General features: G+C 44.5%; 1 long non-coding RNA gene across 1 annotated transcript; it reads right to left on the bottom strand.

Moving 5' to 3' along the window:
- Positions 1–2,826: 2,826 nt before the first annotated feature.
- Positions 2,827–6,548, bottom strand: LOC123587020. The gene is made up of 2 exons (XR_006707089.1): positions 5,541–6,548; positions 2,827–4,172 (listed from the first exon to the last, which is right to left on the bottom strand). It is a non-coding gene; the product is annotated as an uncharacterized LOC123587020 (long non-coding RNA).
- Positions 6,549–17,996: the final 11,448 nt, after the last annotated feature.

Raw genomic sequence — 17,996 nt, 5'->3', positions numbered from 1 at the left:
TCTTTTCCAATACGACCTTTCCAATGTTACACCAAAAAATGGAGTTGTTTCTCTCCTTCTTGAAGACGGCAGGTTCTGTTACTGCTTTGACCGGTAGGATATGGCAGAAACAACATTGCGCCAGTTTGAGGCATATCTGTAACCGAACTGGAGGCGATCGCTTTCTGCCTCGTTACAGCTGGCCTCTGCTTAAGAAACGTGACTTCTCTGAGGCCATCAGGCTGTGATAAGCCCAAACGTTGTAAAACAGTTCTGAAGAGATACCATGTGAAGTGAGACGAAAAAGCAAGAGATATCGGACGTATGAGTGAAGAACCTATCTTGGAGTGGACGATCCAGCCCTGGCCAGGGGAACGATCCAGCCAAACCCTTCTTAAGTCCCTGACCCACAAAATTGTGAGCAAGGTCAAACGTTTGCTTTAACCCATTATGTTTCTGTGGTTTGTTTAATCACAATGTGTAACCGGAGCACTTCTCATTGAAGGAGTTCTTCTTGACAGCTTATGGAATGTTTATTTTTGAGACAGAGAGAGACTGAGCATGAACGGGGGAGGGGCAGAGGGAGAGGGAGACACAGAATCCGAAGCAGGCTCCAGCCTCTGAGCTGTCAGCACGGAGCCCGATGTGGGGCTCGAACTCACGGACCGTGAGATCACAACCTGAGTCGAAGTCGGATGCTTAACTGACTGAGCCACCCAGGCGCCCCTGGACAGCTTATGTAACTCCTGGCTTTATATTTTGTTGGCCCAAACTTAGTCACATGGCTAAGACCTAGAAGTCTGGGACTTGTTAGTCTCCTTTGGGCTGCAATGTTCCCAATGAAAAATCAGAGCTCTCTACTAAGGAGCAAGAGGAGAATAGACGGCAGGATTGAAAATAGCAATCTTTGACACAAGTTATGTCTACACCAGTGATTCACAAAATGTGGCCTCAGGACAGCAGCAATGGTATCACCTGGAAACTTGTTAGAAACGCAAATACTCAGATCCCACCCCGGACCTCCTGAATCAGAAGTGCTGGGGAACGAAAGTTTGAGAACTATTGATCCACACTTAGAGAATAGGATTCTTCCTGGTGAAATGTCAGAGACGGTTGATGATCTTTTAAAATCAGGAACAGAGAAAGATGTCTGGTATCACTGCTTCCATTGAACATCGTACTTCCTGTTGTGGTCTGTGCAGCAGGAAAAAGAAATAAATGTTATACAAAATATATAGAAAAAGATAAAACTGCCATATTCACAGTTGATATTGTTTTTTTTTTTTCAACGTTTATTTATTTTTGGGACAGAGAGAGACAGAGCATGAACGGGGGAGGGTCAGAGAGAGAGGGAGACACAGAATCTGAAACAGGCTCCAGGCTCTGAGCCATCAGCCCAGAGTCTGACGCGGGGCTCGAACTCACGGACCGCGAGATCATGACCTGAGCCGGAGTCGGTCGCTTAACCGACTGAGCCACCCACGTGCCCCAATATTGTTTACACAATTACAAAAAGAAAAAAAAACGAATAGCTTTTCTGGGTAAACTGATTCTAAAATTTATATGGGAAAATGGAAGTTCAAGAAGAGTCCAGATGTTTTTGAAGAAAAGGAAAGAGGTGGAGAGAATCGGCACTGCATGGCTACACCAAAATTTATTTGGAAGTAGAGTAATCAAGATAGTGAGGTATTGACACAAGGATAGAAATATGCGACTGGAAGAGACAAGAGAGCCCAGAAACATGGGACATGTGTCTAAGTGAAAGTGGCATTTAAGATTGGAATGGAAAAGATAGACGAGGAATTAATTAGTTCTGGGTCAATTGAGTTCATTCAAAATGACAGTATTGGGTCCCAATATCACTGCAACAAACAGTATCCATTCCTATTTGGTTAAAGACTGAATGTAAAAATCAAATCTGAAGATTTTTGGACAAAACCATAGGAAGATGTCTTTAAGGCTACGATACAGAGAAGAACTTCTCGTACAAGATGTAAAACACACAAATCATACCGAAAAGGATTGATGAATTCAACTACATTACAAGTTAGAATGTCTACCCAACAAAAGAAACCATTAAAAAAAAAAAGGACAATTCACAGACTGGGAGAAGATATTATATAACATATAACGAATAAATAATTAATATCCTGAAAATATAAAGATCTCTTGACACAATCCAACAGTTCTGTATGTGTGATATGTTTTACAACATAAGCATAAGACTGAGATTTTTTACTGGATAAATCTATATATTTAAAATCTATATATTTCTATTTGTATAGATTTAAAATAAGATGCAGCTAAAGAGAGAATTAGCAGAATTAGTTGAATGGTAAAGTAGAAATGAAGAAATTATCTGAGATACAGCTCAGATATCCAGAGCTAGAAACCATGAAAGAGAAATAAAGAGGCATAGAAGGAACAAGAAGTTCTAGGAAGTATATAATCAGAGTTCCAGAAAGAAAAGACTAAGGCAGAGGAAATATTTGAAGAGATAATAACTAAGGCTTCCCCCAAATTTATCAACAGGGGCACCCACACTGGAGAACAATTTGTGAATACGTACTAAAGTTGAGTGGGTTCATTTCCCAACAATCCAGCAATCTGACCCCTAGGTACGTATATACCATCAATAATGTCTTGCACATATGTACAAGATGATATGCACAAGAATATTCATGATGTTAGTGTTTATAATTGGAAAATACTGAAAATATTCATCAATATGAGAGAAGATATGTCCACATATTAGAATACCAGGCATCACTACAAATTAATAAACATATGTCAACACAAATAAATCTTGCAAAGATTTTGAGGGATAAAACCAAGGTCAAGAAAGCACATGATACAACGTCATTTATTTAAAATGTACAAATGGGTAATACAATAAATATCACTCAGCGATGAATACAAATGTATTCGAAGTATAAAGAAATGTTCAGAAATACATAAACACCAAACTCAGGATGGCGATTTTTTGCAGGCAGAGTGAGGAGAGACAGAGTTATGATCGGAAAAAGGGCACATAGGGGTCTTTAATTGTGTTGATAATGTTCTCTTTCTTAAGGGAGAAGGCTCACAAGTTCTTTATATCACTTTTTATAGCCTTTTTTATGGCTGAAATATTCCAAAATATACTTTTAAGCAGCTAAAATGCCTTTGAGAGATAACTGAGGATGTCCAAGAATTGGGGCTGTTTCAACTGAAATGTGAATATAATAGTTTCTGGAGACATTTAACGATTCATAAAATACAGTTTATCCACATGTTACTCTTGACTCTCCATCCTCCTTTCTCCCCAGAAGACACGGAATTTCCTCCGGGCGGCCAATCTCATATGTTTTCATGGCACGTATGTTCCCCTTTCTCCCAACGTTCGCCGTGTCCTCAGCGTATAAACATCCCCAAGCCTCTGCTGTCTTTGACGACTAAATAAGAAACTCCTGTCACTTACACCTGCTGTGAACGTCTTGCCTCCCCTCTCACCAGGAGTTCTTGGAGGAGCACCTTCTACTTCCTGTCTCCAGCCATCGCTTCTACTCGCTCTGCAAACCACTCCTCTCTGGTCCCTTTGCTGAAAGAGCTCACGCTTGGGTTACAACAGTCACTTGAAAGTCAACTCCGGAGTAACTTTTCGGTTTAACAGACCCCGGCTGCCCTTGACGCTGCTGATCTCCGCTGGCCCCCTGAAGTTCTTTGGTCCCCTTGGTTCTGAGATCCTCATCCTTGTTCTCCTCACACCTCTTACTCCTCTTCTGTTTTCTTCATAGTCTCTGGGTTAGCACGTTTTTTATAAGTCAGGTGACCGAACGCGTGTGGGTGCACTTCTGAACTCTCTGGTCTGTTCCGTTCCTCGGTTTGCCTCTCCTTGCGCCAAAACCACACGATCTTAGTTACTATACCTTCATAATTGACCTTAATATCGAATAATACAAGAGCTCCAGACCTGTTTCTCTTCAAGATTGTCTTGGCTATTATAAGGCTCTTAGAAGTCTTTTGTTTCCCCCTGGATCTGTCCCCAAAATTCAGGGGAAATTTTTGAAATTCTAAAGTCTGAGAATATCTTAGTTATTCTTAGTCATGTGAAGGATTAATTTCGGGGACAGCTTCTTCAGAAACTTATCATCCCCGCCACACGTGCTTAGGCTCCCATTTTCTATGCACTTATAATCAGTGCACATTTTTCCCTAGAGATATTTTGGGGAATAATAGCAATTATTTATGTGTTCATCATAATTATTTTTACTCGCTATCTCCCGCAACCCCTACGCATTAGGTATTATTATCCCATTTGATAGATCAGAAGACTGAGACCAAGGAAAGTGAACCTACTTGCCTTTCACACAACTGATAACGTTTTAAGTTTGGCATTCAAATCTGTCTGATGCCAAAGCCTGGTTTTATTTTGTTTTTCTTTCACTCTTTACTCCTCCTCTTCCAATGACACAATAGACTAATCACAGAATTGAAACTAAGGTTGTTCGAGATTTGATGCTTACCTATAGTTTCTGCACTGGAGAGCACATGACACTCAACATCCGCAAAAAAGGGCTCACTATGCTTCTTATTCTAAATATAAATATTGCTCTATGTCTGAATCACTTGTTGTTAACAAATCCCCCCTCGCTGACCCCCAGAGCATATTGACATCAAACAACTAGTATGTCACCAGGTTGGAGAATTCCATGGGTCGGGGCTCAGCAGGAAGGGTTAATTTCTGCTCCACGGCTGTGGGGCCTCAGCTGGGGAATAAGAGATGGCTGGAGGCTCCTTCATTGATATGCCTGGTGCCTGATCAGACTCACAAAGGCTGGGTTCAGCTGGGGCTATCAGGCAGAGCACCCTGATGGGGCCTCTCCATATAGTGTGTGGCCGCGGGGTTCCAGGAGAGGGAGCATGTCAAGAGAGCAGGCATTCCCAGAGCAAAAGGAGGACACTGCGGGAACCTTCTGATCTAGCCTCCAAAGTGCCCCAGCAGCACCGACATCGTCCTCCATTAGCCAATGCAATCAAGGCAGATCAGATGCGAGGGGCAGGAACACACGGCCTGCCTCTCAGAGGTAGGAGTCTCAACAAATCTGGGGCCATATCTTAAAACCACCAAGGTTTATGAAAATATCAAGACTTATATCATGTTTTTGATATCTGAACCCCTGTTTCTCTCCTTATGGCTAGTATTGGATCTGGGAGTGATGCCTTCACAGTATCCATAATTAGATATATTCTGCAGGAGACATGCGACTTTTCAATGGGTTCCCATCACCCCTCACGACAGGAGGATGTGGGGTGGTATTAGAAGCAAATTCTAAATCTCCCATTCCTCTCTTCTGGAATTTTCCCATTGCCGTGAACCATGAAAAAAAACAACAACAAAAAAACATGGCACTGCGTGGTACCCAAGAAATGTAACAGGGAGCTTTTCCCTGACTCAAGAAATTTTATATTAAATTAGGATAATAAGAAATATATGGAGAGATACTTAAATGATATTAAATAAACATGTTGATATTTCATTTGAAGAGTAATAGGGTACATTTACTGAGTACTTAACTTACCACTTGTCAGCACGGTGCTCAGAGCTTCTTTGATCTTTCACGATTCTATGCCCTTTCACTCAAAGCGTGGTCCTCAGACGGGCAGCATTAACGTCACCTGGGTGCCTGTTAAAAATGCAGAACTTTGGGCCCCAGCCCAGACCTCCTGAATCAGAATCTGCATTTTTAACAAGATCCCCAGGTGATTCATGTGCCCATGAACGCTTTAACACACTGCTTTATGAAGTAGGCACCATTACCATCTGCCCGCGGAAACTTGCTCAAGGTGCACAATTTGGGGCTTGGCAGAGCCAGAATCCAGATCCAGGTCTGATGGGTTCCAAAGCCCCCCACGCTCCTGACAACGACTCCAAAATGCCTCCCAGTAATTCTCAGCACCATTTCAGCAAGGGCTTTGCCACATGGACAACTGTCGTCTGTTTACGGGGAGGTTGTGAAAGTCTTCCACGGTGCTGAAAAAAGAGGCTCAGGAACAGGTTTCTCCACCAAAGCAGCGCTGCTCCGTCCCTGCCCAAATTGTTTAGCCCTCTGTTTCCCCTGAAAGATTGAAGAGTTCCTTAAGAGATGGGGCCATTGCCCTGTCTGTTTTCACAGCTCCAGAAATTAACACAGAAGCTGGCACGTAACACATGATCTGCTCCTTACGGGCTCGTTCATGAATCAACAATAGACCTGTTTGTTCAAGTGATCTGTATAGGTTGTGGACAGTTAACTGGAAGCTGATGTGATTTTGCAATAAGAGAAGGTGCACGGCTTTTCCCTGGCGTTTGTTACAAGTCCAGGATTTCAGCCGCAGAAAACCAAGGCACGGAGCTGTGCTTGGCTTGTCAGCGCGGCTTATCTCTCCATGCAGGCAGCCCCCAAGCTCAGCCAAGCAATGGAACTTTCTGAGAAATGTTCTTTCGTTCCCGGCTCTGGAGCACAACCCCTCTGTGGCTATAATTAAACCCCACCCGATTTAGGAAGATCACGATCTGTGAAATGCCAGCAGGCTTGGGCCGCAGATCTCTGTGGTCCCTCCGTTTCTTTTCTCTCTCTCTCTCTCTCTTTCTCTCTTCTTTCTACTCTATTATATCTCATCTCTTCCTATTGAGAAATCTAAGGAGAGGGCATGGACACGGAGTAATGGTGAGTGGTTTGAGCCACCCGATGCCCCGGTTTGCCCAGGACAGACTCTGTTTATGCTTGGTAGTTATCAACAACATCCTCTTTCACTGTCAAAAACGTCTCTGTTTGGATGATAGATTAGATGGTCACCCTAGTCACTGGGGCCTCGTGATGCCCTGAAGTTACCTCAGGCCAGAACAGGGCCAGTCCCTCACACAGGGATCTGCTTTCTGAACTGGCAAATCATCCATCGTGGGCAATTTCTGGAAGAATGGTCTTCCCGTCACCTGCCGCAGTCCGCCGCGGAACTGCCGGGGCCCCACCTTGGTCCTACTCAGTCAGAAGCAGGAGCTTCCTTTCCCCCAGGGCCTTAGTCCCCAGGACACATCCTCCCAACACTGGGCACCCAGAATCCTTAGTTTTCAGTCTCAAGGCCTCCACCTTCCCAGCACCCCTCAGCAGTGGCCTGAAAACACCACCCTTCTTCTGCACCCCACAGTGCTATTATTAGGTGGTCGCGTCAGAGACTAGAATTGCGATCCCCGGCGGCCCTTTGATCCCCCCAACGGAGGAGAGAATCGCCGGAAGGGACAGCCCAGCCTGAAGTTAGATAGTCCGGTTCTCTTTTCTCTGGGCTCCGGGGGACTGCAGGCCAGCAGGAAGGAGCTGAGCTATTCTTAGCCAAGGTGTGGGAGCCTGGCAGGAGCTTCAGGCACTGCCCCAAGGGTCAGAGACAGGAACTGGCCACCCACTTTGGCTGCTTCCCCCCCCCCCCGCCCCCCCGCTTTCCTTTGGCTGCCCCTCACACAAGGAAATGACCACCACTCTCCCCTAACCCAGCAGCAACTATGGCTCAGACTTGGCCACCCCCTCGGTCCCCTCAGCAGCAAGTTTGTCTCGGCCTCCCTCAGACGGGTCAGTGTGTGGGTACAGTTAGAGATGGGAGAACGGTCTCAGTTCCTTCATGGAACCCTATCACTCCACAGATGCCAAGGCTGAGCTCCAGAGCGGGGGAGAGATCTGTCCAGGCTCACCTGGATACTCAGGGTCTGACCCAGAGCTCTAACCAGTGCCGGGCTGGGACACAAGCTATGGCAGCTATAAGGTTGGGCTAAGATTTCCAAATGCCAGGCAGAAGGCATGGGCTATCGGTGACAACATCCTGCTAAGTCCTCAGAAAAATGGAAAAAAAAAAAAAAATAGGACAAGATCACCAATTGTGCTTTTGTAGAAAGGGTATTCTTTTGAGTTTATGCTCTTATGAACTTGAGGTTGGAAGAAAACGGCCTGATTTTTATGAAAACGACTGTGCTAGCATACGACAATCCCATGTCAGTCCCTAACATGAAAACATCTCTTACTGATGTGTGAACTAAAAATATATATGTGAACCAATCAAGCAGAGAATAGTGACCAGAAAATAAGGCCACGGTTCATTCATTCATTCAGTAAATATCCAGAGGGTCCGTTGCTGGCCTGTGTTGTGCCAGGGCACAACATACACATGGCGTCGGCCCTCATGTTGCTTACAGCCAGATGGGGATGACAAGGGACAAACAAGTAAACGCGTGACTGCGAAATGTGATGCGTGCTACAAATGAGCTTTTGAGAGGAGGGTGCTGTGAGAGAGAACAGAAGGGGCCGGGTGGGGGGACTTAGTTTCCATCAGGTGTTCAGGGAAGACTAAAAGTTGAGGAACCATTCTAGAGAGAGCAATGAGGCAAGAGGAGCGAGCGGTCAAAGGGACGGCTTCAGTAGAGATGCGAGGTTGGAAGAGACCTTGGCAAGCTTCAGGGACCTGAGACAGCCGGTGTTGGGGAGAGTGGGCCAGGGGGCCCGATTCGGAGAGGAGACAGGCAGGGTGGAGGCCGGCCCCTTCAGATCTGATTGGTCCCCGTGAGGGGTTTAGCTTTTCTTGTAGAGCAAAGGGAAGTCATTGAAGCCTTTTCAGCAGGGGGATGAAATGGCCCAGTTTTAATTTTAAACATATTATCTCTGCCTGCTGTGTGAAGAATGAATGAATAGGGGAAACACAAGAATGGTCAGAGGGAGATCAGATTGGAGGCCACTTGTATTCCAAGCGAGAAATGCAGGAGATACAGAGAAGTAATAGACTTTCCTCAAGATTATGTTCTACTTGTAAGCAAACACACACACACACACACACACACACACACACACTCACGCACACACACACACACACACACACACACACACACACAATGAGTCAGATTATTTGGCACATTCAATACAGTCATATGTTTGGACACAGGGTTTTAGAGACAAGAGCTGAGAACACTCCAGGACCGGCCCTCTCCCTCTTCAGTTCTAATCCTCTGGCTTTGCTGTGGGGTCTTCAGATGGTCCTGTGCTCACTCCTCTAGGTCAGTACCTCCTCAGAGGAATCCGCCAGGCCCTGTCTCTGCTGTCCCCAACCGGTCCTCCCCAAGCTCCCCAGTTTGGATAGGGCCATCTCTAGAGAAAACCCACATCTGGGAAGCAGCTGCCTGGCCACTCTCACAAAATCATCATCTAATCCAGTTGAAGCTGGAGTGCAGTGAAGGCGTGGAAAACTAGGAAAAACATGAAGCCTGTCCAAGATGGGATCTGGGTAGAGTGTCAGGGGTACCACCCCATCTTTGGAGACATGCCTCCAGGGTAGCCCTGGGGACTTCAAGTGGCCTTTGTGCCTTCCTCTGATCCCTGCGAAACCAGATGTGTCCCACAGCTGTGTACCATCTGCTACCCTCCACCCCAGAGGAAGCTACAGTTTGGGGGTTAAAGAAGTGAGGGGAAGACAGTGACTCTTCTTTGGCTCTGGAGGGTGAGTTATAGGAATGAGTCTAGACTTCCCACGAAGTAGGCAAATGGCCTGGAATCCATCTGCACCGTGGCTCCCCCAAAACTCTCTCCTGGCATGGAAAACAAATTGAAAGGAACCTCAATGTCCTGGGGCTTTCAAACTCCTTTCCTACTAAGCTGTTCATAGACTCCAGCTTAGAGACCTCCTCTCTCCTGTTCACTCTACTCCCTGCCCCTCTTCCTTCCTCCACACCCCAAGCACTTGCACCCCAAGTTTCCAAACGCGGATCATTAGAAGTCCTGCAGCATCTAGTCAGGCTGACATGCAAACCTCCCCAAAGGAAGAGAACTGTACTCCCATCCAGTAGATGATGTTATCAGCCCCCCTCCCTGAGCGCAGAAGTTTGGTGCGGCCCAGACATATGGATCTTTTTAGAGACTCATGCAATTTGGCAACCCCGTTTCACACCCTCCAAGGCCTGCTGCTCTGACATTGCTCTGCTGGGAGTGCACCGGGAGAGGGAATGCACAGCTCTTTTCAGGCCCTTGTATTCTTGTTCTTCCCTGGTCGTTTCTCCTGGCAACTCTCTACTCAATCTGGAAAACAAAAAGTGTTTCTCTCCTGGTTCAATCTTTGGCTGAAAACAGAAAGGAGCTGAGAGAGACAGAGAAAGAGAGAGGGAGAAGGAAAAGAGAAAGAGGGAGAGAAGGGACGAGGGAGGGAAAGAGAGAGAGATGAAAAAAAGGAAGAACACAGAACTATACCAGTCAGTCTTCTAAGACAAAGACTAGGAGCTCCTCAACCAGCTACACACTCTGCCTTGCTCCTCCTCCTCCTCTTCTCCATCTCCAGCCACTCCAGGGAGGGCTATTTGCATCCCCCAGGTCTGTGTGGCTGGTGCTGCTGGATTGTGCAGTGCACAGCCTGAGCACTGTCTACTTCGACCCTGCCTCCTCCGTCAGGTAATCCATCCCGAGCCCCCAGATGAGTACATTCTGCCTTGCTCTAGATGCTCCAAAATGATGAAAAATGCTTCTGTGGAGACCAAAAGATGTCTCTGAACCTTGGCAGGTTCACACTTGCCCCTCCTTTTCCCCCAGCCAGACACACAGGGGGCTGGCATGTCTCGGAGGGAAGGGAACTTTCTTGCTGCCCCTGGAAGAAAGAACAACTTCTCTGCTCAGAAAGCAGCAAGCAGCCAGAACTGCCAAGGAAAGTATTCTGGCACTCAGAGATCATCTCCCAGCATGAGACGTCTGGTGACCCCCAGCTGGGGCATCTGAAAATTTTGAACCCTCAAGGGTGAGGCCATCTTTGATGAAGATGCTAAATTAGGAGGGTCCCCCAAATTCACAGCAATTGGGTAGTCCTTGAGCCATTCTCCCACCCTCTGCCTCCAAAGTGGTCTCTTCCAGGCCCCAGGCCCAACTCAGAAGATGAGAAGTGAGAGAAGTGAGAAGTGAGGAATGCTTTGCCTTTTTCTTCCTGAACCAGGCCTGCACCAACCACCTTATTTTATTTTTGATGGTTTCAAGACAGAAAAGGCCTCTATACAAAGCGTAAGAGTCAATAGCTTGGGACAGATGTTTCCTTTCCAGCCACATTTTCCTGCCCCGAGTTAAAAATAGCTACCCTCTTTGCTTTGGCTTCCGTAAGATGTATGTTATTAATGCTCTCCATTTGGATTTCCAGAGACGAAGATTGATGGGCCCCTGGATTTTCAAGCCTATTGGCCCATGAACTAGATGCCACATTGGGTGCGAGATGACCCAGCCCCTTGACAGAGGTTCCCTATACCTACCTTCAGGTAGCACCGCAGAGAATTTCCCACATGAAGAAGGCAGTTTGTTAAGCAGCTCCACTTTTGTTTCTCCGTAAAGTCTTCCTCTTGGAATTTTCTTGAATCAGTTACACCCCGACCCCTAGGGTAGTCTGGGCCCCCTCTGATACTCTGGCTTGAATAGAAACATAAATACTGCCCAGCAGCATTCATGAGCAATGTTGAGATAGGCCTGCCTCATCAGGAAGATTTATTGAAAGCCTAGAAAACACACACACACACACACACACACACACACACACACACAAGGGAAATGAGCAGAGACAATGCCAGAAGTGCAGACACACTCACATTCACAAACAGTGGATGTCTGACCCAGTCTCAGAGAGCTGCTTCCCAGGACTTAAAGGATCCTTACCCAAGTTGTCCTCACCACAGACACGTTCACCCTTTAGTCAAGCTGTGTTCAGGGATCACAAGGCTGCTGTCATAGGCCATCCAGGTCCTGACAAAGCTAAAGGAAAGAACTATAAATGAATAACTGCCACACTTTCACCTTCTCAAAATGAAAATAGTTTTGCTGATTCTATTTGTTTGTAAAAGTAATGCATAGATGACTATTGTAAAACCCAAATGTACAGGCTGCCTTCAGAAGTGGAGAAGAAAGTGACATTCACCCATAACTTCGTCACCAGAGACAATCATTGTGTATGCACGGGATGCATGTTATCGCTTCACACGCCGACCTTTCCCCTCTTCCCGCAATAAAACGGCATCACACTGTGCCATGCTTTTATCTCCACTTACGTATCACCAGCTCTTAATAGCTGCCGTAATGCACAGAAAAGCTGTGGATTGTGTGCAAGTCTAGCTGAAATGCTCCATCCTTCCTCTCTTACTCAGAAGCTTGTCCCTCAGGAGCAAAAACGGAGATGGGAGCCCCAGGCCAATGCTTGGAGGGGAGGGGGGAACGAGACATTACATTTTACGCCTCTTTTCTAATCATCATTTTTGCCTTTAAGGATATCCTCAGGGGCCTGTGAAAGATGCCAACAGATGATCTCGGGCGCCTGCACTGGGTGGTCAGCCCAAGCTCACTCCCGTCTAAGGAACAGCCCCACCCATTCAAATGCAACTGAGGGATGTTATATCAACATCAGCATATTCTCCAACCTACTTAAAATTATGCACATGTGCATTTTAATGTATATATACATACGTATACATACAGAAGTAATTTGAAAACTTCTGTGAAAACTTCTGTGAGTTAAATATTTGTAACAAATTAAGACACAAATTATTCACAAACAAGTAATGATACAGATTAAAAAGGGAACATACTCCAGATAAAGCACAGATTAATGAGACAAAAGGAATTTTATCAGTAACAATTTGAAAACTTTGATAAATATATAATTGCCTAGGAAAATAAGAACACTTGCTCAAGAAGAAATTTTTTTTAAGCTGAGAACTCATAACAACTAATGGCAACAGTATTTTAAAATGGTCTCACACTAAATACCAGGTCCAAATGATTTCATAGGCAAGTTCTAACAAATCTTTAAGGAAGTAATCATACCAATCTTATAAAAACTCTTCCTGAGAATAGAAAAAAAAGAAAGAAAAGAAATACTCTCCAACTCATTTTATAAGGACTTTATAACCCCAATACCAAAATCAAACAACGACAGAGTGACGGAGGAAAAAAATACAGGCTCATTTCATTTATGAATACAGAAGCAAAAATCATAAATAGAAGATTGGATTCACAAATTAAATTCTACAGTGTATAAAGATGATAACAAGCCATGTCAAAGTTGGCCTTAATGCAAAGTTGGTTTAATGTTAGAAAATCTATAAATGTAATTTACTATACTACCATATTAAAAGAGAAAAACCATATATCATTTCAATAGATCTAGGTAAGACATTTAAAGAAATCATAGTAAGTTCATTATTAAAGACAGAAATCTTTTAGTCAATGAAGAATAGAAGGGAATGTGTTTAGCATGAGACAAATTTAATAAAAAATCAAGCAAATGTAGTCCTAAGTGGGGAAACATTAGAATATTCGCCTTTAAGATCTGAAATGAGGCCAGGAAGTAGAAGATCACACAGCTTTAATCTTTGTGGTGGATGTTCCTGTCAGTACATTAACTTAAAAAAAAATAATTCAGAAGAAGGATTGGAAAGAAAAAATGAAATTATCACTATCTGCAGTTGATATGATCATTTACATGGAAAACCCAAAGAACCTATAAATACTTAAAAATAGTGGAAGAATTTCACAAGGTAACTCAATAGAAGATGGATATAAAACAATGAATTGTATTTTCACACACCAGCAACAAAAATAATTAAAAAGAAGATACTATTTATAATAGCATTAGAGGACATCAATCACCCAGGAATAAATCTAACAAAAGATGAATTAAAGCCACTACAGGAAAAATCATAAACTTTAATGAAGACCCAAACAATGGAGAGCTATGCCAAATTCATGGAAGGAAAGGTTTGGTTTTCTCCAAATTAATCCACAGAGAAGTTCTAATCAAAATCCAAAGGGCTGTTTCGGGGAAGAACCTGATAAGCAGATACTAAGGCATATGGAAGAGTAAAGAGCAGAGAACAGCCAGGCCACTTTTCTGAAGAGAATTTAGAGTCTCACTTGCCCTACCTATATCAGGACTTCCTTGAAGCTGCAGTAAATCAGGCAGTGGTAAAGATACACACGGTGACCAATGGATAGAGTCCAGGAACAGGCCCACATTTATATAAAATGTTGGCATAGGGCAGAACGGCATTTCAGATCAGCATGGAAAGGAGAGGCTACTCAGTAAACAGAGCTGGGAAAGTGGTTATCTGCATGAAACATACATGACGCTGGATTAGGGCCAAGTATTTACCCTGAATCTCTTAGTCCCAACGCCATGCATCTATACTCTCCTCTACAATGCTGGGTATATACACTGTGTGTTTGCTCCATTCTGTGAGAACATTCAATTCTTCTACAGAGGCCAAGGAAAGCAAACAAGATGGGCAGAATTCATCAGTTGTATTAACTACAGATAATAAGTAACAAGTCTTGTAAGACAGAGGCAGAATTCAGATGTGCTAAAAATAGGTAGCAAGTTTGTAATCTGCGAAGACATGTAAAAATAAATGGGGGGGGGGGCAGTTCACCTGGGTGGCTCATTGGTTAAGCTTCCAACTTCTGCTCAGGTCATGACCTCATAGTTTGTGATTTCGAGCCCCACCTCGGGCTCCGTAGTGACAGCTCAGAGCCTGGAGCCTGCTTCGGACTCTGTGTCTCCCTCTGTCTGCCCTTCCCCCGCTCACACTCAGTGTATCTCTCTCTTTCTTTCTCTCAAAAATAAACATAAAAAGAAAGAAGAGGAATATGCTGTAAAAAGGGTGGAACAAACAAGATTATTACTTACAGGTAGAAAGGGATAGAAACATTTAATCATAAATCACAGGGTAGACAGCATACCATTTAAGGGTTGACAGCCAGGTCATTATCTACCTAAATTGTCTACCTGTTGGTGCCACCATTCTGACTCCTGTATGCTCTGCTTCAGAAATGCTGAAAAGGGACAGAACACGGACTAGCCATGTGAGCAGACCTGTGGCCAGGCCAATCTGTCCTTGCACCTCCCAATAGAGCAAGCATTGGTTGCGAACCAATTGGTTGCAACATTGGTTCCATCAATCTTCTATCTACTTATCCCTTACTGAACCTCAATTCTTGTCCTCATAACTATGCTATCAGAGCATAACACAAGAGAGTAGGGTCCATTGACCCTGCTTGCTTCCTATCCCAAGCAGGTTAACCTACGCCCACTCTTTCCTCTTATTTCTGACTGTATGTTTTAAATGGATTCAATAACCTTTGTGATCTGATCATCATAATTTGTCCTGAGCCTTCCTGGTCCGTGGTCTCTACAGCCTGCCTATGGCATACTTGGAGGCTAACACTACATGGGCCTAATTTCCCACAGGACACTGGGGCCAGGAATCTCTATGCCACATTTCCCAGACCCCCTTTTCAGTGGTTTTCTAGTTAGGTTCTGCCTAAAGGATGCGCTGGAGAGAGAATGGGGGGCAGGAAGAGAAAAGAAGGGATTCACTTCTGACTTCAGGTCCTCACGGCCTCCCTGTGGCCTCCAAACACCTCTGCCACCCGGGCTTCCTCCCTGCCAAACTGGGGTTTAAACCCTGAGAGTTTTCAAAGAGCCAAAACAAGTTTGCAACGTGGGAAAAAGGTGCTGGTTCCAAAATATGAAACTGGAAAATCAAAATGAACAAAAGTTTTCTTAACCGTCTATAAAAGGTAAACTCGGCCAACTTGTAAACCACAATTCAACTCTTTAACACTTTTATAGAAACGTAATAAAGTTTGAATTACAAGAACCAAATGAGGAATGTACTTTAAAACTCAAAATTTTTAGACCTTTCCCCTTATTTTTTTTATATCAAAGAAGTCTATTTAGCATGGGATGGGGAGAACTATTTTAAATTGGTTGATATGACATGGAAGGGTTGGGGCTGGGGTGGGACGATGTCCCATGGTGAGGGTGGTCATAACCTAGAGGTTTATAAAGGGCCTGACAGAGCGTCTCTCTCTGGATCTTTCTGTTGCACCCTCCACTATGTGCCATGTAGGTAACTTCTAGCACCAGCTTATGGGATGAAGCAGGGGGCAGAGACACCAAGGGGTAGCCAAGAAAGGCTAGAGCTTTGAAGACACTTGATAGCTCACCACTATATGACTGTGAGGAAACATAAGGCAGGGGCCCCAGGACGGACTTGTGTCCAGTGGCCTGCCTGAACCTGAGTTTGTGGGTGGTTGCCGCAAGCTTGTATGTGCATGAAGTGGTGAGTCTCAACGACCTTGGAAAATAGGAAGGGTAGCCAGTTATCACCCAGTGTCATAGTTGTGGTGCAGACCAGAGAAGAACAGATCCGGTTTCTTAGAAGAAGGGATGGGTCAGCCTCCCTTCCCTACACTCCTATTTTTCCTCTCTGAAGTAAGCCAGCCACTTTGCATGGAGCATGTCTTCTTTCTAAACTAGGGCTTCTTGAACTTAGTGTGCATAAGAATCACGGAAAATGAAAGGAGACAAAAATAGATTTGAACAGGTACATGCACCCCAACGTTTATAGCAGCATTATCAACAATAGCCAAACTATGGAGAGAGCCCAAATATCCATCAACTGATAAATGGGCAAAGAAGATATATGAAAATATATATAATAGAATATTACCTAGCCATCAAAAAGAATGAATTATTGCCATTCGCACCAACGTGGTTGGAGCTGGAGTGTATTATGCTAAGTGAAATAAGTCAGTCAGAGAAAAGTACCATAGGATTTCACTCATGTGTGGAATTTAAGAAACAAAAGAGATGAACATATGGGAGGGGGAAAAAAGAGAGGGAAACAAACCGTAAGAGACCCTTAAGGATAGAGAAACTGAGGGTTGATGGAGGGAGGGTGGGGTGGGGGTGATGGGCTAGGTGGCAATGGGCGTTAAGGAGGGCATTGTTATGATGAGCACTGGCTGTTTTATGTAAGTGATGAATCACTGAATTCTGCTGAAACCGATTTTGCACTGTGTATTAACTAACTAGTATTTAAATACAAATTTGAAAAGAAAAAAAAAAAGAATTACGGAGAGTACCTATGAAAAGTGCAGATTCCCACACCTTAACCTTCATTCTGTGTACACCACGCTTTGAGAAGCTCTGCTCCAGAGCTAGTTAAGAAATTCAGGTGCTAGAAACAAATTCTTTCCTATCTTCTGGGGCCCAGCTAGGGCAGACAAATGGCATTTGAAGTAACGAAAAGAAACTACTAAGAATGAAGGAAGATCCACACTGACCAAATTGGTTTTCCTATCTAGCAAGGATTATAACTCCACATTTTGTTCACAACCTCTGGGTGTGAAGCAGACCCAGTCTCCAGAGCTGAGAATGTTGAGGGGGAGTTGAGAGAGGGGTTGGGAGAGGAGCTAACCTCTTTTCTCTATTAATTGGGAGTCCCAAGGACAAAGGCCTGATTTAAACATGTATTTTTCAGCTTTTTCTGCCCCTAGCTCCAGGCCTTTGAGGTCTCACAATGTGGTCAGATCCAAATCACCATTTGCACTTTGAGAGAGATTCATACCCAAATTTGCATCTTAAGCCTTTGGTTTTATGACGTGATGAAAGGCTTTGTTTCGTATTTAAAGAAAAGTTAGCCAACAAGATCGGAATAGAGAGCTTTGAGCTTTGTTTCCAGACCTGGGTCCATTTCTCTCTCCTGTACAAACCAAATAATAGTAAATCAGAGAAGGACCATAAAGATAAGTCTGCTTTCATGATGTTAGGGAGTCTGCAGACAAACAACTCAGGAAAGATCACAGGGGGCTGGTCTGACCTTCCTTCCTCCCAACTTGGGCTGTACAGGGCGCGTATCATGGGAGAGACCCGACTGGGTGTTAGTAATCCTGTGATTCCGTTCAGGATCTCAGAGCATGTTCGCAGACTGTGGCTTCCCTTATCTGCTCCCTGGTGCCATCATCTCCGCCTCCGGCCCCTCTCCCCTCCAGCGTCTTCCTCCCCCATCCAATCCAGTCTGCCACAAGGCTGACAGCCCAGCTCAGAGTTTCTGCAGTTCAGATTACCAACATCTAGAACAGAGGGATCTCCAGGATCCACAGGTAGTAGAGGGTGGGGTCAGGGGAAGTCCTTTTCCTGATGAAAGAGCTAGACAAAGCCTGTAG

This window comes from Leopardus geoffroyi, chromosome C3 (genome assembly GCF_018350155.1).
Source record: "Leopardus geoffroyi isolate Oge1 chromosome C3, O.geoffroyi_Oge1_pat1.0, whole genome shotgun sequence".
Taxonomy (NCBI): domain Eukaryota; kingdom Metazoa; phylum Chordata; class Mammalia; order Carnivora; family Felidae; genus Leopardus; species Leopardus geoffroyi.
Note: the sequence above shows the minus strand (reverse complement) of the source record. Positions and strands in the feature narration are given on the sequence as shown.